Raw genomic sequence first — 24,861 nt, 5'->3', positions numbered from 1 at the left:
CAATACTGTCATGGACAGATGCATCTGCAACAGGCAGATTGACAAGGACAAGGTCAAGTAGGGTTTTCCCTCACCATCTGCCGTGGACCCAGTCTGGCAGCTATGTCCTTTAGGACTTGGCCAACTTGGTCAATAATGGTGCTACTGAGGCACTCTTGGTGATGGCACAATTCAGGAGTGTGATGGAATATTCTCCATTTGCCTGGATGGGTGCAGCTCTAACAACACTCGAGAAGCTCGACACCATCCAGGCCAAAGCAACCTGCTTGATTGGCACCCCATCCACAAATACTCACTCCCTCCACCATTGACACAGTAGTGTGTACCACCTACAAGATGCACTGCAGCAACGCACCTTCAACAGCACCTTCCAAACCCATGACCTCTACCACCTAGAAGGACAAGGGCACAGATTTTTGGGAATACCACCACCTGCAATTTTCCCCCCAAGTCACACACCATCCTGACTTGGAACTATATCGCCGTTCCTTCACTGTCGCTGGGCCAACATCCTGGAACTCCCTACTTAACAGCAATTCAAGAAGGCAGCTCATCACCACCTTCTCAAGGGAAATTAGGGATGGGCAATAAATGCTGGCCTAGCCAGCGATGCCCACATCCCATGAACAAAAAAAAATGGTGTGCAACCACAGGCATTGGGTGAGGACAGGATTGGGCTTAGCTGTGATGCTCCTTCTCCCCAACAGGAATTGGTGCTTCAAAAAAAGAAGAGAAATCTGATGGGGGAGGGGTTTGGGGATAGGGAAACAAAATAATTTGATATACCAATATCAGAAGAGACTGAGGAAGGAGGTTGGGCAAAGTGAGTGTCTTTACGTGGAGAGTTGCTGCAGCATGGAATGCGTTGGTACAGGGAGTGGTTGAGGCAGAGAACATTGCATCTTTTCATGGAAAATGAGATAAATAAAAAAGGAAGAATGTGCAGGGTTACGGAGAGAAAGCAGGGGAATGGCATTAGGTGAATTGCTCATTTGGAGAGCCGCTGCAGACACGATGGGCCAAATGGCCTCCTTCTGTGCTGTAACCATTCTGTGATTCTGTGATATTTGAAGCAGAGAAAGTTACTGGGCTCTGGCAAGCGTGTGCGGCACTGGGATTAATTTTGGATTGCTGTAGTAATGAGCTGGCACAAATATGATAGGCCAGATGTCCTCCTTTGCAAAGTATTTCTATGATTCTAAAGAATAAGAATATTGTACGATACTTGCTTAGAATGTGTGTTATCTTAAGGGGCTGAAGACCCCTGGTATAAAAAGAAGATATACATCAGGGCTCAACGGCCTTCCTCCTCATGCATTATTCAGTCACCTGAAGCCATTGGATAAATATCACATTCAGTGTTCACCAATGTGTTTGCTGTACATGCTAAGGATATAAAACTTAATGAAGAAATATTGGAACTGTTGATTTCTGGGAAACAATAAGACTAGTGTCTATTGTACACATTTAAACTAAGCCCTCTAGCTTCACTTTATTGTAATTTGATCCTTTAAAACATATTGCATTATCAATTATTTATAAAATATTGTTTGGCACATAGTACAGCGTCCTCCGGTGTACAAACAAGCTAAAAAATAGAAGTGTTTTAGGAAAGTACTTCTGGATGGAAACACTAAAACAGCATAATCTAATCCTATTTACAGTCACTCGTAAAGAGATGCTGCTCCACTCACTCATTTGACAGTACTCTCCCTAGATCTTTGGCACAGAAAAATCACACAAATTGTTTTGCCTAGGCTATCTCATTGATATATAGTAATGAAATAAAAACAGAAAATGCCAGAAATAATCAGCAGGTCTGGCAGGATCTGTGGAGAGAGAAAATGGAAGAACTGCCCCATAGACTAGACAAGCAACAGCCTGACACATTCATACTCACAGAAACAAACCTTACATCCAATAACTCAGACACCACCAACATCATTCCTGGGTACGTCTTGTCCCACCAGCAGGACAGACCCATCAGAGGTGGCAGCACAGTGGTGTACAGTTGGGAAGGAGTTGCCCTGGGAGTCCTCAACATTGACTCCGGACCCCATGAAGTCTCATGGCATAAGGTCAAACGTGGGCAAGGAAACCTCCTGCTGATTATCACCTACCGCCCCCCTCCTCTCGGCTGATGAATCAGTACTCCTACATGTTGAACACCACTTAGAAGAAGCTCTGAGGGTGCCAAGGGCACAGAATGTACTCTGGGTGGGGAACTTCAATGCCCATCATCCAGAGTGGCTCAGTATCACCACTACTGACCAAGCAGGCTGAGTCCTAAAGGACACAGCTGCCAGACTGGGCCTGCGGCAGGTGGTGAGGGAACCAACAAGAGGGAATAACCTACAACGCCTTGTCCTCACCAATCTCCCTGTTGCGGATGCATCTGTCCATGACAGTATTGGTAGGAGTGACCACCACACAATCCTTGTGAAAACAAAGTCCTGTCTGCACACTGAGGATACCCTCCATCATGTTTTGTGGCATTACCACCGTGCTAAATGGGATAGATTTAAAACAGATCTGACAGCTCAAAAATGGGCAACCATGAGACACTGTGGATCATCAAAAGTAGAAGGATTATCTTCAAACACAAAATGTAAACTCATGGTCCAGCATATTCCTCACTCTACCACTACATCAAGCTAGGGGATCAACCCCAGTTCAATGAAGAGTGCAGGAGAACATGCCAGGAGCAGCAACAGGCATCCCTAAACATGAGGTGTCAATCTGGTGGAGCTACAAAACAGGACTACTTGCGTGCCAAACAGCGGAGGTAGCATGTGATAGACTGGGCTAAGTGATCCCACAACCAACGGATCAGATCTAAGCTCTGCAATCCTGCCATATCCAGTCATGAATGGTGGTGGACAATTAAACAACTAACAGGAGGAGGTGACTCCACAAATATCCCCATCCTCAATGATGGGGAAGCCCTGAACATCAGTGCAAAAGATAAGGCTGAAGCATTCGCATCCATCATCAGCCAGAAGTGCCGAGTTGATGATCTATCTCAACCTCCTCCTGACATCCCAAGCATCACAGATGCCAGTCTTCAGCCAATTCGATTCACTCCACACGATATCAAGAAACGGCTGAAGGCACTGGATACTGCAAAAGCTGACAACATTCCAGCTGTAGGACTAAAGACTTCTGCTGCAGAACTAGCTGCACCCCTTGCCATCCTCTTCCAGTACAGCTGCAACACTGGCATCTACCTGACAATGTGGAAAATTGCCCAGGTATGGCCTGTGGACAAAAAGCAGGACAAATCCAACTCAGCCGATTACCGCCCCATCAGTCTACTCTCGATCACCAGCAAAGTGATGGAAGGTGTCGTCGACAGTGCTATCAAGCAGCACTTGCTCAGCAGTAACCTGATTACCGATGCTCAGTTTAGGTTCCGCCAGGACCACTCAGCTCCTGACCTTATTGCAGTCTTGGTCCAGACATGGACAAAAAAGCTGAACTCAAGAGGTCAGGTCAGAGTGATTTCCCTGGATATCAAGGCAGCATTTGACTGAGTATGGCATCAAGGAGCCTTAGCTCAACTGAAGTCAATGGGAAACAAGGGGGAAAAATCTCCACTGGTTGGAGTCATACCTAACACAAAGGAAGACGGTTGTGGTTGAAGGCCAATCTTCTCAGTCCCAGGACATTGCTGCAGGAGTTCCTCAAGCTAGTGTCCTAGGCCCAACCATCTTCGGCTGCTTCATCAATGACCTTCCCTCCATCATAAGGTCAGAAATGGGGACGTTTGCTGATGTTTGCACAATGCTCAGTACCATTCGTGACTCCTCAGATACTGAAGCAGTCCGTGTCCATATGCAACAAGACCTGGACAACATTCAGGCTTGGGCTGAAAAGTGGCAAATAACATTCACACCACACAAGTGCCAGGCAATGACCATCTCCAGCAAGAGAGAATCTAACCATCTCCCCTTGACATTCAACAGCATTTCGATTGCTCAACCTGTCACTATTAGTTTAGAGTTTATTTTAGAGATACAGCACTGAAACAGGCCCTTCGGCCCACCGAGTCTGTGCCGACCATCAACCACCCATTTACACTAATCCTACACTAATCCCATATTCCTATCACATCCCCACCTGTCCTTATATATTTCCCTACCACCTACCTATACTAGGGGCAATTTATAATGGCCAATTAACCTATCAACCTGCAAGTCTTTGGTATGTGGGAGGAAACCGGAGCACCCGGAGGAAACCCACGCAGACACAGGGAGAACTTGCAAACTCCGCACAGGCAGTACCCAGAATCGAACCCGGGTCCCTGGAGCTGTGAGGCTGCAGTGCTAACCACTGCGCCACTGTGCCGCAGTGTTACAATTGACACGAAGCTGAACTGGAGCAGCCACATAAATACTGTGGCTACAAGAACAGGTCAGAGGCTGGGAATTCTGCAATGAGTAACCCACCTTCTGACTCCCTGGTGCCTGTCCACCATCTACTAGGCACAGTCAGGAATGTGATGGAGTACTCTCTACTTGCCTGGCTGGGTGCAGCTTCAACAATACTCAGGAAGCTCAACGCCACCCAGAAAAAAGCAGCCCACGTGATCGGCACCCCATCCACCACCTTAAACATTCATTCCCTCCACTGGCGCACAGTGGCAGCAGTGTGTACCATCTAAAAGATGCACTGCAGCAACTCACCATGTCTCCTTTGGCAGCACCTTCCAAACCCACGATCTCTTCCCCCAAGAAGGACAAGGGCAGCAGACGCATGGGAACACTACCAGCTGCAAGTTCCCCTCCAGGTCACATACCACCCTAAATATAAAATATATCGCTGTCCCTTCACTGTCACTAGATCAAAATCCTGGAACTCACTCCCTAACAGCACTGTGGACTGCAGTAGTTCAAGAAGGCAGCTCACCATCGCTTTCTCAATTAGGTATGGGTAACGCTTGCCAGTGATGCCCACATCCGATGAAAGAATAGAAAGAAAAATGGAGCAGAGTTAACATTTCAGATCAATGACCTTTTGTCAAAAAGGTTCAGATGAAAGATCACAGACCCAAAATGTTAACTCTGTTTTTCTCTCCACTGATGCTGCCGGACCTGCTGAGTATTTCTATCACTTTCTGTTTTTATTACAGATTTACAGCATCCGCAGTATTTTGCTTTTGATATGCATTAATGACCTAGACTTGTTTATACAGGGCATAATTTCAAAGTTTACAGATGATACGAAACTCAGAAATGTAGTAAGCAGTGAGCTGGATAGTAAGAGACTTCAGGAGGATCCAGTCAGACTTGTGAAATGGGAAGACAAATGTCAGATGCAATTTAACACAGGGAATTGTGAAGTGAGACATTTTGGTTGAAAGAATGAAGTGAGGCAATATGAACCAATGATACAATTTGAAAGGCAGTGCAAAAACGGAGTTTCCTGGCAGGGTATATACAAATCTTTGAAGATGTCAGGACAAGTTGAGAAGTCTGTTAAAAAAGAATATGGGATATTCTAAAAAAGAATAATAGAGAAACGGAGTACAGAAGCAAGCAAGTTGTACCATACTTTAGGAAGGATGGCAAGACCTTGGCAAGAGTCCAGGAGAGCTTTACTAGAATGGTAACAGGGATGAGGGACTTCAGTTATGTAGAGAGACTGGGAAAGCTGGGCTTGATCCCCTTATAGCAGAGTAAGTTCAGAGGCAATTTGATAGAAGTATTGAAAATCACAGCAGGTTTTAATAGAATAAATAAGGAGAAACTGTTTCCAGTGGGAAAAGGTCAGAAACCACAGGGCAAAGATTTAAGGTGATTGGCAAAAGAATCAGAGGTGACATGAGGAAACTGTCTATTTTACCAAAGAGCCAACACAGGCATGATTGGCCAAATGGCCTCCTTCTGTGGTATGAAGTGTTCTCCTTAGATCAATCAGATGGAATAAAGAATCATGAAGTAACCAAAACATGAACAACACTTAATTATTCCTCCATTCATTTGCTACAAGATACTACATATATTGTATTTAGTTAGCCAACTCAGCTACAAGATTCAGATTTTATGTTGCATTCAAATTTCATAACTTGGTCCTGGGAATCTAACCCAAAATGCTGAAAATTAGAGGAGAATCTCTTAAATAGACAATTGTGAATTGTCCTGATCTTTTTTTTAAAGTAGATGATTCAATTGTAAGAGACATCATAATCAAGTCCAATTCTATTCTCATCTAACATAGCACACAAACACATTTCAATACAGCTCACTTCTTGGTAATCAGGAACAAAACACAATCCCTGGCCAAGAAACTAGGAGCAGATTGTTGAAATCTTCATGATACCCAAATTGAGATTAGCTAACTCATTGCAGATCAGGAGTGAAACCCAGGACCTGTTAGATTCCCAGAACCAAGTGTCGAAATTTGAATGCATATTTCAATATAAAAACTGAATCTCGTAGCTGAGTTGGCTAACCAAATGCAATATATGTAGTATCTTGTAGCAAATGAATGGAGGAGTAATTAAGTGTTGTTTATGTCACCTACTTGTTCCTTCAACCAACTGAGTTATTAAAGAATTTCTTAAACTTTTTGCTGTAAAACAACATTCTTATGTACTTCATACGAACATACGAATTAGGAGCAGAAGTAGGCCATTCAGCCCCTCGAGTCTGCTCCACCATTCAATAAGGTCAGGGCTGATCTGTTAGTGTCTCAAATTTCACACTCCCATCTACCCCTGATAATCTTTGATTCCCTTGCCTAACAAGAATCTATCTACCTATGGCTTAAAAATATTCAATGACCCACCTCCACCACCTTCTGTGGCAGAGAGTTCCAAAGTCATACAACCCTCTAAGAGAAAAAATTTCTCCTCATCTCTGTCCTAAAAGGGCGACCCCTAATTTTAAAACAGTGCCCCCTAGTTCAGGACCCACCCACAAGAGGCAACATCCTTTCCACATCCACCTTGTCAAAACCGTTCAGGTTCTTCTAAACTCCAGTGAAAATATGCCCAGTGTGTCCAACCTTTCCTCATAGAACAACACGCTCATTCCAGGGTATCAATCTAGTAAACCTCCTCTGAACCATCTCCAAAGCATTTACATCCTTCCTTAAATAAGGAGGCCAAAACTGCATACAGTATTCGAGATGTGGTCTCACCAATGCCCAGTATAACTGAAGCATAACATCCTTACTTTTATTTTCAATTGCTCTCATAATAAAGGATAGCATTCCATTAGCCTTCTTTATTAACTGCTGTACCTGCATACTAATGTTTTGTGACTCATGCACAAGAACACCTAGATCCCACTGCATCTTGGAATTCTGCAGTCATTCTCCATTTAAGTAATACTCTGCTTTTTTATTCTTCCTGCCAAGTGAAGAACTTCACATTTTCCCACATTATACTCCATCTGTCAGATTTTTGCCCACTCACTCAACTGATCTACATCGGTCTGCAACCTCCTTACCAACTTCATGATGGATGATTATAAAATTGTAACAAAATTTATGAACTGTAAATATCAAAGCAATTTAATGTAGGCGCAGTAACCGTACTAAAACTCAAATAATTCTCAATAGATAGGAAATTATAAACAAATTGAACATTATTATGGAGCAAACACAAAGGAAACTGGAAAATAAAAGAATACCTACCAAAGAATTCAAGGAAAATAAGAGAAAAATGGCTGAAATTCCATGTGGCTTCGGCAGGAATCCTACAGTACAGCAGTAAACTTTGCTAATATCCAGATATGCCAGGTGTTGGCCACGGGCATTATTTCTAGGATGCCCGAACAAGGCTATCAACATAAGAGAAAGGCAGAGACTCCCTATGTTGAGATTGATTTGCAGCTCAGCTTCATGGGGACCCAGAAGCTGGTGTGCCAAGGAAGAAGTGGCTTACAGGTCTCCTGATGAGCAAAAGTGGGCCTCATCATGTTCCAGGTTAGGGAAGCAAACTGAATCCCTAGAAATCATGACAGAACTTTTATTTTAACCTTTTTGTTACTTTGCCCTAACTCCCCACTTCAAAGGAAACCATTTAAGGGCCAATTTCTGTGCTTCCAGGGAAAGACAACTCCCATTTCCTTTAAAAGGGCAGAACTCTAGTTTCCCCAGCAGCTTGGGCCAGACTGACATTCAAGATAAATTCACAGAGGCAAGGATACCCATTGATGTAGATTGTGCATTTTCTCCCTGACTGTTAGGGTCAGTTCTGAAGGGCACTGCTGACTGTGATTCCAGTGTAAGTGCTGATATTGCAGCCTGTGGAAAGTTGTCCCCAGCATGCTTTTTTAAAAAATGAGTTAAATACAATGAACTGCAGAACAATCGGTTAAATAATAATAAAAAAAGGTTAAAAGAAAATTTGGATAGAAACTGTGGAGAGATGGGAATGTTTTATATTTCACAGAATCATTCCTAGTTTTTTTTTTGTTTTCCTGTTTCACTTCTGACCAATTCATTTCCTCACTAACCCTTTTCTTCCCCAAATGAATATGCTTTATTCATAAAAAACTGTACAAGATACATTACAAAACAGTTCAAAACAGCACCAAGTCGACAATACAATGAGTGCAAGGGAGATCAGTTTCCTTCAATGCAAGAGTGAGTTGCTTCACAACCCATCCATTTCATTTTACCTACCATGTACTTTTTTGCAGCAAATATATTCTGGATACAGTTCGAGGGGTTTTCCATGGATCCAGCCCCTCAGTTCAGCTTGGTAGGGGGGGGACCTTACACAGTGGTCTTTCCCCATTGAGCCTTTGCTGCGGCTGCCCCAAGCTTTAATGCGTCCCTCAGCACGTAGTCCTGGACCTTGGAATGTGCCAGTCTGCAACATTCAGTCGTGGACAACTCTTTGCGCTGGAAGACCAGCAGGTTTCGGGCAGACCAAAGGGCCCCTTTCACTGAATTGATAGTCCTCCAGCAGCAGTTGATGTTTATCTCGGTGTGCGCCCCTGGGAACAGCCCATAGAGCACAGACTCCCGTGTTACAGAGCTGCTTGGGATGAACCTCGACAAAAACCACTGCATCTCTTTCCACACCTGCTTTGCAACGACACATTCCAGAAGGAGGTGGGCAACCGCCTCTTCCCCACCACAGCCACCTCGAGGGCATTGTGTGGAGGGGGTGAGACTCGGGAGTGCAGGAAGGATCTGACAGGGAGGGCTCTTCTCACCACCAGCCAAGCTACAGCTTGGTGCTTGTTTGAAAGTTCTGGTGATGAGGCATTCCGCCAAATGACTTTGGCAGTCTGCTCGGGGAACCATCGACAGGATCCACCATCTCCTTTTCCCATAGGGCTTTGAGGACATTCCGTGCAGACCACTGCCTGTTGGATTGGTGGTCAAAGGTGTTTTCCCGCAGAAACTTTTCCACGAAGGATAGGTGGTACAGCACGGTCCAACTGCATGGAGTGTTCCGCGGCAATGTGACCAGGCCCATCCTTCGCAACACTGGGGACAGATAGAACCTCAGCACGTAGTGACACTTGGAGTTTTCATACTGGAGGTCTACACACAGCTTGATGCAGCCGCAAATGAAGGTGGTCATCAGGATGAGGGCGACGTTGGGTACATTTTTTCCGCCCTTATCCAGAGGTTTGAACATCGTGTCCCTCCGGACCCGGTCCATTTTGGATCCCCAGATGAAGCGGAAAATGGCTCGGGTGACCGCCACGGCGCAGGAGTGGGATATGGGCCAGACCTGCGCCTTGTACAGCAACAACGTGAGCGCCTCACACCTGATGACCAGGTTCTTACCCACAATGGAGAGAGATCGTTGCTCTCACATGCTCAGCTTATGGTGTACCCTGGCTACTCGCTCATTCCAGGTTTTGGTGCACGCCCCAGCCCTACTGATCCATATCCCCAGCACCTTCAGGTAATCTGACCTGACGGTGAAGGGGACAAAGGATTGGTCAGCCCAGTTGCCAAAGAACATGGCCTCGCTCTTGCCGTGGCTCCCAAGGCCAGTTTGAACTGGTTGCAGATGCTCATCAGTCTGCGAACGGCCAGCGGATCCGAGCAGAAGACGGCGATGTCATCCATGTACAGGGAGGTTTTAACCTGAGTGCCTCTACCGCCTGGAATTGTCACCCCTCTTATGCTCGCATCCTTCCTAATAGACTCAACAAAGGGTTCAATACAGCAAACAAACAAGACAGGGGAGAGAGGACAGCCCTGTCTGACTCCAGATTGGATCGGGAAACTTTCTGATTTCCACCCATTGATTGAGACTGCATTACTGATGTTTGTGTAGAGCAGTTTGATCCAATTGCAGATTCCCTCCCCAAACCCCATTTTGGAAAGCACGTTCATCATGTAGGTGTGCGATATCCTGTCAAAAGCCTTCCTGGTCCAGGCTGATGAGGCAGGTGTCCACCCTCCTGTCCTGTACATAGGCGATTGTATCCCAGAGTAGCACGAGACTATCAGACATCTTCCTGCCGGGTACAGTGCATGTCTGGTCAGGGCGAATCACCAACTCCAGAGCAGACTTGACTCGACTGGCTATGACAGAATCTTGTAGTCAACATTAAGCAGTGAGATGGGCCGCCAATTTCTGATTTCTGCCCTCTCCCCCTTCCGCTTGTAGATGAGGGTGATGATGCCTTTCCTCATGGATTCTGACATGCTGCCGGCCAGGAGCATACTCTCATATACTTCCAGCAGGTCTGGGCTGATGCAGTCCCACAGGGCCGAATACAACTCAACCGGTAAGGCATCGCTTCCGGGAGTTTTACTCGTCTCGAAGGACTTGATGGCCTTTGTCAGCTCATTCAGAGTTAGCGGCTTGTCCAGTCTCTCCCTCATGCTGTCATCTAAGACCTCTGTGATAGATGACAGGAAGGACTGGGAGGCTCTGCTGTCTGTGGGCTTCGCGTCATACAGCCCAGCATAAAAGGATTTGCTGATCCTTAGTATGTCGGACTGCGTTACCGAGCCATCCTCTTCCTTCAAGCTGCTGATAACAGAGCTCTCTCTGTGTACCTTTTGGAAGAAGTAATGCCAGCACGTCTCATCCTGCTCAACAGAGTGGACTCTGGACCGGAAGATGATCTTGGAGGCCTCCGTGGCAAACAGCAAGACCTGCTGGCTCTTCACCTCTTGGAGGTCCTCCTTGACCTCAACCCCCATCGACTGCAGCCGGAGCAGATTTTGCATACTTTTCTGGAGTCGGGACATTTCCCTCTGTCTCTCTCTCGCTCTCTGAACACCTTTGTGGATGAAGAACCTCTTGATGTTCTCCTTGCTCGCCTCCTACCAGTAAACTGGAAACTCAAAGAGGGGTTCCACAGTTCTCGAACCTTTGTAATCCCTTTTGAGTTCCTCAACGTTCTCTGGGGTTAGCAGTGTAGCATTTAGCTTCCACGTCCCCCTGCCAACCCGCTGGTCGTCCTGTAAGTGAAAGTCGGCCCAGTAAGAGGCAGTGGTTGGAGAAAGACACCGGCTTGACGTCAGTGGATCTGACCGTGACAGCACGGGACACAAACAGGAAGTCAATCCTGGAACGGGCAGACCCGTCCGATCTTGACCAGGTGCATCGATGCTGCGCTCCATCTGCAGGTTTACTGAGGACGCCGTGCAGCTTGGCATCTTTTACTGTTTCCATTCGGAATCTGGACGTAGCGTCCAGTTTGCTGTCGTCACTGCCGGATTGTCCAGCTGCATCGATGATGCAGTTGAAGTCACCGCCTAGAATGACTGGCCTGGACGTCGCCAGCAGCAGTGGGAGCTGCTGGAAGACGGTCAGCCACTCGCTGCATTGAACCGGGGCGTACACGTTGATCAACCGGAGCAGAGCATTGTTGTACATCTGCTATGAGGAGGCGACTGCCCACCACCTCCTTAACCTCAGAGATGGTGAAGTTACCTCCCCGCAGCAGAATACCCAGACGGAGGAACGGGAATCATTTCCCCCTGATCAGATCGATGGCCCATGCGACCACCATCACGAACATTGTCTGTAGGTGTTGAGGTGTGATATTCCACACTCCTGCAGAAACAGTAGGTCGGCTTTGACCTTGGCGAGGTAGTCCAAGGTTGAAACACATCGCGTAGTGGATTTAACGCTACACACGTTAATTGAAGCAATCCTTATACCCATTTTTAAGTTAGTTGTTGCTTCCCACACCATTTGTCCTTGCTAGTCCCAGTCTTTTGGTATGTTCCTGCATACCCATAGTATACACAAGCTGTTTCACATTCGTTGGGCTCAGAAACCCCTCCTGGTTTCTCATGCAGGGTTTGTTCCGCTGGGGTGACATCGGCGGGGGCGGTCTTGTAGGCAGCAAGGATTGGGCTCTCCTCTGCTGTTGTTTCCTGCTCGAAAACATCACTGCTCCCGGCTTCCCAGAGCTGGAGTGCGCCTGACGTGTCATTGCTCTCGGTGTCCCGGAGCTGGGCATGTTGCTAGGTTCGGCGATTTGCATTTGGGGCGCGCTGGGCCCATCACAGTTTCCAGTGCCCAGGGGGCTTTATCTTCCAGCTCCTTTGAATTCTGCCACTTCTTTTGCAGGTGCCGTCATTCCGACACTTCCTCATCCAGTGAAGAGGAGCTGCTGTTGTCTGTCTCAGATGGTAGCCTCCTCTTGCCACTGGTTTGGGTGGTGGCCTGTTCCACTTTAGGCATTTTTTTTCTTTGTGGTTTTCCTTTGTACCACTTGCCACTGACCTGTTTGTCCATCTGCTGCCTCCTCCTCCACTGATTCTGTCTGTAGAGGAGGTGTTTCTGGGCACAGGGTAGGTGTTGAGTCACTGATTTCAGCTGCTTCCCCTTTCTTCTCCTTCTCAGGTAGACTTTCCTTGCTGCGGAGAGGGTTGTTTGTCTCCTTCCCAGCACCAGATGCATTTGTCATTCCTTCTCCCAGCCTTTCCTTGGACCTTGCCGCCTAAGCATAACTGAGGCAACGTTTGGGGTAGGTTTTGTAAAAGGGACCTGCCTCATCGCACAGGTTGCAACACTTACTCTGCTCACAGTCCATGGTCTGATGGCCATCCTTCCTGCAGTTCTTGCAGACGACTGTATTGCAGTTAGCTACCACCTGACCAGATTTGCCACAGGTGCGACAAACTCTGGGCTGCCCTGCATAGACTAAGAAGCCTCAACTTACCACGATAGTGAAGCTGGAGGGAGGGTGGATGATGGCTCTGTTGGCATCGACCTTCAAGGTCACCTTGACCTGCCGCTTACGGTTCCAAATTCAAAACGGGTCCCTGACATCAGTGCTGCTGCTGACCACCTCGACGTACCTGGCGAGGAAGGTGAGTACATCCACGACAGGAACATGGGGGTTGTAGATGTGAGTTGTCACCACCTGGTCACGTTGTGACGGCAGCGTGAAGAGCGGCTCCACTGTGAGGATGGACAGCGACGCCTGGTTTCCCTTTTCCTTGAACACCTTCAGGAACCTGATGCATCCCGCCACATTCTTAAATATCACATCGAAATATCCACTGCTGGGGAAGTCTCTCAGGCAGAAGATGTCTGTAGCTTGGAATCCGCAGCAATCAATGAGGATTCTCTTGATGAAGAAAGTACAGTCAACCGGTGGATCTCCTTCCTTATCCTTCACCACCACCCAAACAGTGTTACGCACTCCCTGGCCTGAAGCTCTAGAATTGGTTACAGCCATTTTACTCAATAAATACCTGGGACAGGATCAAGGGCCACTGATCATGGTCTCTCCCCTGCCAGGTAACTATTTCCTCACTGACCCAACTTCCCATTGAATCTCTACTGATTTTGCTTCCACTAATAACATTAACCACCTCCCTTCCCTTAGCTGTATCCATCACTTTACGGTCATACTGCCTCTCTCACTAGTGGGGCCTTCATCCTCCTCAAAACGATCCACAGCCTTCTCAGGTCATCTAAGGATGGGCAATAAATATATGATTGCCAACATCACTCACAGCCTGAGAATAAATAAAAACACAATTTATTTCAATCCAAAATGATTTCAAATTCATTTTGATCATAGTTAAAGTTTAGTCCTCTTTTTCAGTGTTGTGTCAGAGGTGAGCTCAAAATCAAGCAGATAAGAAACCATAGAAACGGATGTAAAATGTGGGACCTACTGGCTTAATGCTTACTGCAATGATTGCCTTGCTTGAGAATCTCCTTAGCTGCAGCACAGTTAGACAGAAATTCAATTTTCTTTATCATTATCACTTCATTCTCATTACAAGTCCAAAACAGTTGTACCCATGGAAACACAACCAACAAAAATGAGGCTCGTTTACTGTAGAACTACAATTTTTCTGCAAACGTTCATACTATAAAAATATAGCATGTATAGGCTTGACTTCAGGTCAACTGCATCATATATTGTACATTATGGCAGTTGAGCGGAACGCTTTGACCCATTAAAGTCTCACAAAGCAATTTACAACCCCCACCCTTCACCTTTAGAATACCAATTAACATTAGGGTGTCAACTTGACTCAGTTGCTGGCACGTTCACCTCTAATGCAAAGATTGGGTTAATGCCCTACACTGTAGGAGTGCTGCACTGCCAGAGGTCCTTTCTTTTGGATGAATGTTCATGTGTATGCAAAAACTCCTATGGCACTAGAACCATGCAGGAGGCGACCATTTGGCCCATTGTGCTTGTGCCAGCTCTTTGAAAGAGCTGTGCAATTTAAGTCCATGCTCAGAAATTTTCCCATAACCATGCAAACTGGTCCTCTTCAATACCTATCCACTTGCCTTTTGGAAGTCCCTATGGAACCTGATTCCTCCATCTTTTCAGGTAGTGCATTCCAGAGCTTATCAACCTTCTGTGTGAAGAAATTTCTCCTAATTTTCACTCTAGTTATTTTGCCAATTATTTTAAAACTATGACCCCTAGTTACTGAACCACCTTCCAGAGGAAAGTGTCTCTCCAAACTTTCTGTATCAAAACCTCCCATAATTTTAAATACCTCCACTAGGTCTCCCCTTAACCTTCTCTTCTTTAAGAAAACTCCTAGCTTTCCCAATTTCTCCATGTAATTGAAGTCTTTCATCTCCAGTATCACTCTGGTAAATCTCCTCTGTACCTTAGTCATAGAGTCACAGAGTTATACAGCACAGAAACAGGCCCTTCGACCCATCGTGTCTGTGCCAGCCACCAAGCACCTAACTATTCTATAATAAAAGCAAAATACTGCGGATGCTGGAAATCTGAAATGAAAACAAGAAATGCTGGAACCACTCAGCAGGTCTGGAAGCATCTGTGGAAAGAGAAGGGTCACTGACCCGAAACGTTAACTCTGCTTCTCTTTCCACAGATGCTGCCAGACCTGCTGAGTGGTTCCAGCATTTCTTGTTTTTATACCTAACTATTCAAGTCCCATTTTCCAGCACTTGGCCCGTAGCCTTGTATGCCATGGTATTTCAAGTGCTCATCTGAATACTTCTTAAATGTTTTGAGGGTTCCTGCCTCTACCACCCCTTCAGGCAGTGTGTTCCAGATTCCAACCACCCTCGGGTGAAATTTTTTTTCCTCAAATCCCCTCTAAACCTTCTGCCCCTTACCTTAAATCTATGCCGCCTGGTTATCGACCCCTCCGCTAATGGAAAAAGTCTCTTCCTATCTAACCTTGTCCAAGGCTTTGACATCCTTCCTAAAGTGCGGGGCCCAGAAATGTACACAATATTCCAGCTCAGACTTAACCACTAATTTGTATAGGTTTATCATGACTTCTTTGTTTTTTTATTCAATGTCGTTATTTACAAAACCTTTGGCCGACTCAAAAAACGTGCATGGAATAATACCAAGGCACAGAATATAAGAGCAGAGAGGTTATGATGGAGCTGTATAAAACACTAGTTAGGCCACAGCTGGAGTACTGTGTACAGTTCTGGTAGCCACACTACAGGAAGGATGTGATTGCACTGGAGAGGGTGCAGAGGAGATTCACCAGGATGTTGCCTGGGCTGGAGTATTTCAGCTATGAAGAAAGACTGGATAGACTAGGGTTGTTTTCCTTAGAACATAGAAGGCTGAGGAGGGACCTGATTGAGGTATTCAAAATTATGAGGGACATAGATAGGGTGGATAGGAAGAAACTTTTTTCCTTAGTGGAGGTGTCAATAACCATAGATTTAAGGTAAGGGACAGGAGGTTTAGAGGGGATTTGAGGAAAAATTTTTCACCCAGAGGATGGTTGGAATCTGGAACGCACTGCCTGAAGAGGTGGTAGAGGCAGGAACCCTCACAACATTTAAGAAGTATTTAGATGAGCACTTGAAATGCCGTAGCATACAAGGCTATGGACCAAGTGCTGGAAAATGGGACTAGAATAGATAGGTGCTTGAAGGCCGGCACGGACACGATGGGTCGAAGGGCCTGTTTCTGTGCTGTATAACTCTATGACTCTATGACACTTAGGCCCAAGCTGATAGTTTATTAGGCCTGTGTTCTCAGCACCTTGCTGTATGGCTGTGAAACATGGATGACGTACAATTACCAGGAAAAGAAGTTGAATAATTTCTATCTTCACTGCCTGTGACAGGACAAAATTCTGAATGCGGCAGTCCTTATAAAGGCAGAGCCCCCAAGTGTGTTAGCACAAATCAAACAGAGGTGGCTTTGGTGGATTGGGCACATCCACAGGATGGAAGATGGCCATATACCCAAGGACCTTCTGTATGGTGATGCAGTCGGAGCTGGACGACCAGTGAGGCGCCCAAAGTTCTGTTTCAAGGATACCTGCAAGTGTGACATGAGGGCCCTAAACATCAACTATCGCACCGAGGAGTCACTAGCTGGCAAGAGAGGGAAATAGTGACACCTCTTGTGGGCTGGTGTGCACCACCACCACGACCAGAGGCTACAGAAGCTTGGCAACAGGTGCCAACGCCGAAAGCAACAACCCAAAACATCACCTGGCAGCTTCACATGTGGCACTTGTGGCAGAACCTTCCTCTCAAGGATTGGCCTCCCATCCATCAGCAAATATGCACCATATGAAGACGCCCCATCTAAATGTATTGCTTGCTGCGTGTTCATCATCTCTCGTAGATGGAAGGACGCCAACATGAATTTACAAAGCCAAGTATCCCATACACTTTCTTAACTACCTTATCAACTTGCTCTGTTACCTTCAAAGACTTTTTGAATATGTACCCCAGGTACCTCTGCTCTTGCACACTCCTCAAAATAGCACATTTAGATTATACTTCCACTCCATATTGTTCTTCCCAAAGTGCACCACTTCACACTTAACTGCATTTAATTGCATCTGTCATGTGTCTGCCCATTTCAGCAGTTTATGTCCTCCTAATGTACACTACTATCCTGCTCACTATTTATTACATTGCCACGTTTTGTATCATCTGCAAACTTCAAAATTGTACAAGCTATACCCAAGCCCAGGTCATTTATATATCACAAGAAAAGCATTATTCCAAGTTACCACCTTGTCTCGAATACCACTTTTGAAAGTCCATATATACATCGACTGCATTACCTTCATCAACACCCTCTTTTATTTCATCAGTGAGAGCAATCAGGTTAATCAGACTCAATTTGTCTTTAACAAATCACTACTGGGGAAAAAGTAAGGTTTTCCCCTGCTGGGGACCTGACCAATATTCCTCCCTCAACCGATACCATAAAAACAGATGGATCATTCATTTCTTTTCCTGTTTTGGGGATCTTGCTATGTGCAGATTGGCTGCCATGTTTGCCTGCATAACCACAGTGTAATTCATCAGATGTAAAATGTTTTGAAAGCTCTATACAAATGCAAGTTCTTGATTTCTAATTACATTTTCAGATGAAATAGTGCTACATTTTTTTTTCTGAAGCTATGCGTTAAATAGTCTGACAGGGAACAGTCACCATCAGAACATCTGGAAAAAATACATTTCCAATGTTAGCACTACGTGTCCAGCCTGAAGCAACTAAACCTGATGGTCTCGTTGCTAAATTACTCAGCAGAACCAACAAAAGATCACAAGATATGCCTGGATGAAGAATGTTCTTTGGCTCTGTTATATTTCTGTGTTCTTGTAGGCTTTGGGAATTGTCTAGTGTTGACTTTCTAATTTTAAAAATACTCCCATAGAAGAGCCCTTGCTCCTTATGTCCTTGAGAGAGCTCTCAATTGTCTTCGTATCAAGAGACATTAGTGTAATGTGCCTGGGATAATGAACTGAGAACCATTTTATAATTAATTTAGGCAATTGTTCTATCCAGTTCCTACAAAACAAATTTCCTCATGTTCAAGAGATAGCAGAGCAGCACTAACACTTCACCTTAATCCAGGCTTCAAATTAGAAACAAAACAGTAATTAAGGAAGAGGACAATAGAATCATAACATACATGCTGGCAGTACAGTAGTTGATAACATTTTTAGTAGTTCCTCCTGAAACTGAGCAATGCTCAGGTGGAAGATAAACACAAGAGTGCTTGGGCCATGCAGCCTTTTTCTGCATTGTATGTTATTCTATGCACTTCCTTGTAATGTCGAAATTAACATAGTTTGCAACTCCGGTGGTAAAGCTATGACTATAATTGAATCTTTTCAATAATTTTCTCAATCCTTGACTCACCAATAATGGAAATTATCTTGCTTGACTTATTTCCTTCAGAGCTCCAATCATTCAATGCTTCTTTTCAGACTCCAGTTCAAACTCAGTGATGTGAAAATGACAGGCTGAAAAACTCCTCCGTAACCAGAGCGAAATGAAATGAAATATCTGCCTATTAATTTCAGGAAGCTGCCGGTCAGACACACATCTGAAAGAATCTTTCAACACACTTGTGTTTAAATCAAGTTGCAAACTGCTCAGATCAGAGTTCAACTGATTATTATCACTGCATTGCATCGATTCAAGCTGGACTATGATTTCTGATAGTAATGTTTCTAACTCCTTAAGTTGCCTCACAGAATTAAAAGAGGCCAACACCAAGTTAAATGTTATATAAAAATACTTCAATTTTGTCAGAGGCCCATTTGATCTCTCTAGAATGCTAACACTACCATCTTCCCAATAGAGTCTGCTGCAGATATTGTGTAAAGAATTATTTCCAATCATTTGTCTTAAATTTGCTTTTGGAAAGCTCTGAACCTGTGCATTCTTGTCTTGCTGCTTCTGGGAATCAGAATGTGCTATTTTGAGTTGATGTGATCCCCTTACATAGCTTATGTAGTTCTATAAAGTTCCTCTGAGCTGACTGCTTTTAAGGTTGAAGAGCTCTATCTTACCAAGCCCTTCTTCATCGCTTATCATTTTAACACTGGGGATCAGATGCATTTCTCTCTTTCTACATCCCCTTTAGGTCCTGGGTGGATTCTTTTATTGCAACTACTAAAAATCAAGCAGCAAACAATAATATCTAATAATCCAAGTGCACTCTGCCCAGAACCCGGTACTGCTTCAGCATTACCTGATTATTTCAGCTCAACTAATTTAGCAATTCAATCCAGCATAATTTTTTGCCACATCACAATTCTTGGAAATGATGACCAATGAAAAATCTGAACATTTCTTTCAACTTCTCTCCGACAGTAAAGAAATAATTTGCATTTATACGACACCTAGAATTTCCACGGACATCAGGGCATCCCAAAATGCTTCAAAGTCAGTTAAGAAGTGCAGTAGTTGTTGTAAAAACACAGCAGCTAATTTTCCCACAGCAAGTTTCAACAAGTAGTGAGATAATTGATCAGTTAATCTATTTTGGGCATTGAACTTTGGTCAGCACACGGGCAGAACACTCCTGCGTCTAAACTGAGGCAGACAGAGCCTTGGTTTAATGTCTCCTCCAAAAGACTGTACCTTGTCATTGCAGAATGGGTGTGTTTTCTGGTGAGGTTTAACGTAGTTCATTAATGTGACACTGATTACTCTTAGTGAGAATTTATCATATCTGAGTGGGGGCACAGGACTGTACCTTGTATCTGTACTGTACTTCATTTGTGCTCTTGTCTTGTTGCCTCTGTATTATAAAGTACTATTTTGATCAGTTCAGATGCAAACCCTGTTCAGCTCCCTATGTAAGATCTTAGCTGTCTCTTCCAGGTCCACACTCCTGCCTAGCTTGGTGTGAATCTGTGCAATTCCAGATCCCTTTTATGTAACAGGATAATACCAGCATACTCAATGCCTCCACCTACTGCAACCTAGTTCCCATTATTCTTTGCTTCCTTTCCTTTAGCCAGTTGTTAACATAAGTCCGTGTCTTCCCCTTAAATCCCAACAACCCGAATTTGTAAAAGTCTCTCGCAGCATTTTGTCAAAGACCTTTGGAAATTTAGGTACATTACATAGAATTACATAGAATATACAGCACAGAAACAGGCCATTTGGCCCAACCAGTCCATTCTGGCATTTATATGGTTTCCCTTCCCATTAATTTAAGATGTCACCTTCTCCAAAAACTGTCTGAGGTTGTTAGGCTGAAGCTACTTCTTCTAAAGTTACATTGATTGTTACTTATTAGGTACAGTTTTTGTTTATCTTTGATTCTTAATTCCAGGTAATGAGCTTGAGTTATTGGATCTGTACATGCAGTACAGTCCGGTTGCTTTTCCTGACAATCAGAACTGCATTTATTGATTTCCAATCTGTCAGAGCCTCTCCAGCATGCACTGTTTTCTTCAAAGTCCATGAGTGCTTTCACAAATCTCCTCCTTTGTCTCTCTAAGTACCCTGGGGTATAGTTTGTCTGTCCCACAGGGATTTATTGGCTTTTAACCCCATGACTGATTCAGAATCTTTGCTTTGTTAATGTAAAATTCTCACAGTATGCACAATATGCGTGTGATACCAGATATCATATTGTTAATATCCTCCCTGGTTAAAAGAAAACAGTAAGTAATCATTTAGTATGTTTACTGTCTCTTATTTATCCTCGTGTCCTTATGGCCCCCTTTAGGTCTTGCTCTCTGACTACACTCTTGTTTTGGTATTGGAAGTTATGTTTTGCATCTGTCACTCTCCAATTTTCTCTTGGCACCCAATCTCTTTTTTGACCTCCTTTTGTTTAACCGTGTACTTGGTCAACTGTCATCACCTCCCTTCTCCCTGACGTTTTGAAAATCCCTTTATTTGTCTTCGTGTTTTAGTTTCCTGATGATCATTCAAAGGCATTTTAGTTCGTTTACCCTTAGCGCACTTAGGTATCTACTTGTCCTGAGTCCCCTGAATGATGTGCTTGAAGGTGTCCATTTAGGCTCTAAAGCACTTCAGGAGTGTCTTCCAGTCTTTATTACTAAATTGAGTTCTCATATCCTGGAAGTTGTACATTAGGATTTAGCTATTTAGCTGCACTGTTCCACAATCAAACTGAACGTCACTGTGTTCTGGTGATTATTATCTCCTAATTCAACTACTTTGGTGGCATAGTGGTAATGTCATGGAATTAGTAACCCAGAGGCCTAGGCTAATGCCCTGGGGACATGAGTTCAAATTAATTAATAAAAATTTGGAACGAAAAGCTGGAGCTGAAGTGTGCAAAATGGCGGCAATCCAGCCTATGATGTCAGCAGCCGTACCACTGTTACGTGATGGCCAGACATTTCGCATAACGAAGTCAGCCGTCACCCCAATCATATGGTGGAGGCAGCAGTGGAGATGCCGTTCACGTTGTTGCCTGATGTTGGAGCTCGTGTTGGCACCTTATTTAAAAGGTTGCCAGCCTTGCATATACCATCTCTATTCTCCTTGGACCTTCGACATCCTTCAAAAGCTAAAGTAAACCTGTCTGGGCAAAGAAGTGTGTAAATTTTGGTTCTATAGGATGCTTGCAGTAGCTTTATTGTATGGATCAATGTTGGTCTGACAACTTTTCAATAAGTGCGAGCCATCATTACTGTATCAACACTATTTAAACTACCCTGTAATGTGCCCCCCCTCCCCCAGACAAACAAAACCTATACATTCTCAGAGCTCCCCACCTTCAAACACAATCCCCTTGCAGAGCTCCCCCAACATACAATCCATTTGGAGAGATCCCCCCCTCACACATAATCCACTTGCAGTGTTCCAAAACCGCCCCCCATCAAACACAATGCATTTGCAGTGTTCCCCCACCACCTTGACAAACAATCCCCTTGCAAAGTCAGCATAGCAGCAATGTCTGCTGTAAACCCCACTTCCCCTACATAACCTCGGTGGCGCCAGCTTTTGAAAGAGGCAAAACTGCAGGCACGTGAGTGCCGCATGTCAAACACAAAATTGGGAACGCCTCGTTGAACCGCGGTGAATGACATTCAAATGTATGTAAACAGTATGTAAACTATGCCGTCATGTTGGGTGGCACTACCACCACAGTACCGCGCCGCCTCTGACAAAATCAGAAATGTGCATTATGACGCTGGGTTCTAGGGCAGACGGCTCCGCAGGGATCCTTAGGCTCCCCCAGCAATGATCCCACCTTCAACAGATGCATAAATTCCAGCCCACAGTCTCAATAATGGTGCTATGAAACTATCATCGATTGTCGTAAAACCTCATCTGGTTCATTAATGTCCTTTAGGGAAGGAAACCTGCTATCCTTAACTGGTCTGGCCTACATGTAACTCCAAACCCACAGCAATGTGGTTGACTCTTAACTGCCCTCTGAAATGGCCTAGCAAGCTATTCAGTTATCAAAGACAATTAGGGATGGGCAACAAATGCTGAACTTGCCAGCGAAAGACCATAAACAAATTGCTGACATCTGAGTTATTCACAAGAACCAAGACTAGGGCACAGCCATCTCTTGTCAGTAGGGGTAATTTTGCAAAGTTGCACTTCCAGCGGGGAGTCTCACCTGCAAGAAGCACATACCTGAAATTTGACTGGGTCTGCACTTGATCTTCCAACTAAAATGTTCATAAAATGCTTACTTCTATATTTCTGAATCTCCCCAAGGGTAGTTAGCAGTCAGAAAGCTACCCACACTGAATCCAGAAGGAGGTATGTAGAATCATTGTAGAATGATTACAACACAGAAGGAGGCCATTTGGCCCATTGTGACCATGCCAGCTCTCTGCAAGGACAACTCACCTAGCCCCACTCCCCTCCTTTTCCCCATAGCCCTGAAAATGCTTTGTCTTCAGATAATTATCAAATTCTCTTTGAAAGCCATGATTGATTGTGCCTCCATCACACTCTCAGGCAGTGCTTTCCAGATCCTAACCACTTACTGCATAAAAATGTTTTTCTGCATGTCACCATTGCTTCTTTTGCTAATCACCCTAAGTCAGTGCCCTCTGGTTTTCGATCCTTCTGCCAAAGTGAATAGTTTATCTCTATCTACTCTGTCCAGACCATTCATCATTTTTAATACTTGTATCAAATTTAACCTTCTCTTCTCCAATCTACCACGTAACTGAAGTTCCTCATCCTTGGAAACATTCTCGTGCATCTTTTCTGCATCCTTTCCAATGTCTTCACATCCTTCCTAAAGTGCGGTGCCTGGAACTGGACACAATACTCTGGTTGAGGTCGAATCAATGTTTATACAGGTTTATCGTAACTTCCTTGCTTTTTTACTCTATGCTCTTATTTATAAAGCCCAGGATCCCGTATGCTTTATTAACCACTTTCGCATCCTGCCCTGTCACCCTCATTGATTTGTGAACATATATCCCAGGTCCCTCTGTTACTGCATCCCCTTCAGAATTGTACCCTTTCATTTGTATTGGCTCTCCTCGTTCTTCCGAACACAATTAATCACTTCACATTTCTCTGCATTCTCTGCATGGGGTTTCTGTAGTGTAGTAGTGATCACATTCACTTCACATGCGCAAGGTTCCCAGTTTGTAACCGGGCAGAAACTTTCTGGGGAATGGGCAGGAAAGTGGAATTGAAGCCCAAGACCAGCCATGATTGTATTGAATGGTGAGCAGGCTCAATGAGCCGTATGGTCTACTTCTGCTCCTAGTGCATTAAATTTCATCTGCCACTTGTCTGCCCATTCCACCAGCCTGCCTATGTCCTCTTAAAGTTTATCATTATCCTTCTCACAGTTCACAGTACTTCCAAGTTTTGTGTCATCTGCAAATTTTGAAATTGTGCCCTGCATACCAAAATCTAGCTCATCAATATATATCAAAAAAACAGGGGTCCTAACACCGGCCCCTGGGGAACCCCACTATATATTTCCTCCATTCCAAAAAATAACTATTCACCATTACATTCTGCCTCCTGTAATTCAGCCAATTTTGTATCCATGCTGCTAACTTTGCCGACAGGCCTGTTATGTGGCACTTCATCAAATGCCTTTTGGAAGTCCATGTACACCATATCAACCACATTAGCCTCATCAACCATCTCTGATACCTCATCAAAAAACTCAATCAGGTCAGTTAAATACGATTTGTCCTTAAGTAATCCATGCTGGCTTTCATTAATTAATCCACAGTTGTGCAAGTGACTGTTAATTTTGTCGTAAATTATCATTTCTAAAAGTTTTCCCACCACTGAAGTTAAACCAACTGGCCTGTAGTTCCTGGGCTTATCTTTACACCCTTTTTTGACCTTAGGTATAACATTTTCAATTCTCCAGTTCTCTGGCACCACCTCTGAATCAAAGGAGGATTGGAAGATTATGACCAGTGCCTCCACAATTTCCATCCTTACTTCCCTCAGTATCCTTGGATGCATCTCATCCAGTCTTGGTGACTTCTCAACTTTAAGTAAGCAGTCTATCTGATACCTCCTCTCTATCAATTTTTAGCTCATCCAGTGTCTCAACTGCCTCCTCTTTTACCATGACTTAGGTAGCATCTTCTTCCTTGAAAAAGACAGATGCAAAATATTCATTTAGTACCTCAGTCATGGCCCCTGCCTCCATGTGTAAATCCTCTTTTTGGTCCCTAATCAGCCCCACTCTTTCTTTTACCACCCTTTTACTCTTTATATGCCTATAGAAGACTTT

General features: G+C 44.5%; 1 protein-coding gene across 5 annotated transcripts in view; it reads right to left on the bottom strand.

Moving 5' to 3' along the window:
• The window catches only part of crybg1a (crystallin beta-gamma domain containing 1a), a 295,651-nt gene that overhangs the window by 227,071 nt on the left and 43,719 nt on the right, over positions 1–24,861 (bottom strand). The window contains exon 1 of one of the 5 annotated variants that reach the window (XM_068027039.1): positions 19,532–19,619. The exons of 3 other annotated variants lie outside the window; for them this stretch is intronic. The gene's annotated coding sequence lies outside the window, so the exon portion shown is untranslated. Of the gene's footprint in view, positions 1–18,542; positions 18,569–19,531; positions 19,620–24,861 lie in introns of those variants that run through there. One more of the 5 variants, XM_068027041.1, reaches the window with a different exon arrangement.

This window comes from Heterodontus francisci, chromosome 3, assembly GCF_036365525.1.
Source record: "Heterodontus francisci isolate sHetFra1 chromosome 3, sHetFra1.hap1, whole genome shotgun sequence".
Classification (NCBI taxonomy): Eukaryota; Metazoa; Chordata; class Chondrichthyes; order Heterodontiformes; family Heterodontidae; genus Heterodontus; species Heterodontus francisci.
The sequence above is the reverse complement of the archived record's forward strand: the minus strand, read 5'-3'. Positions and strand labels throughout refer to the sequence as shown.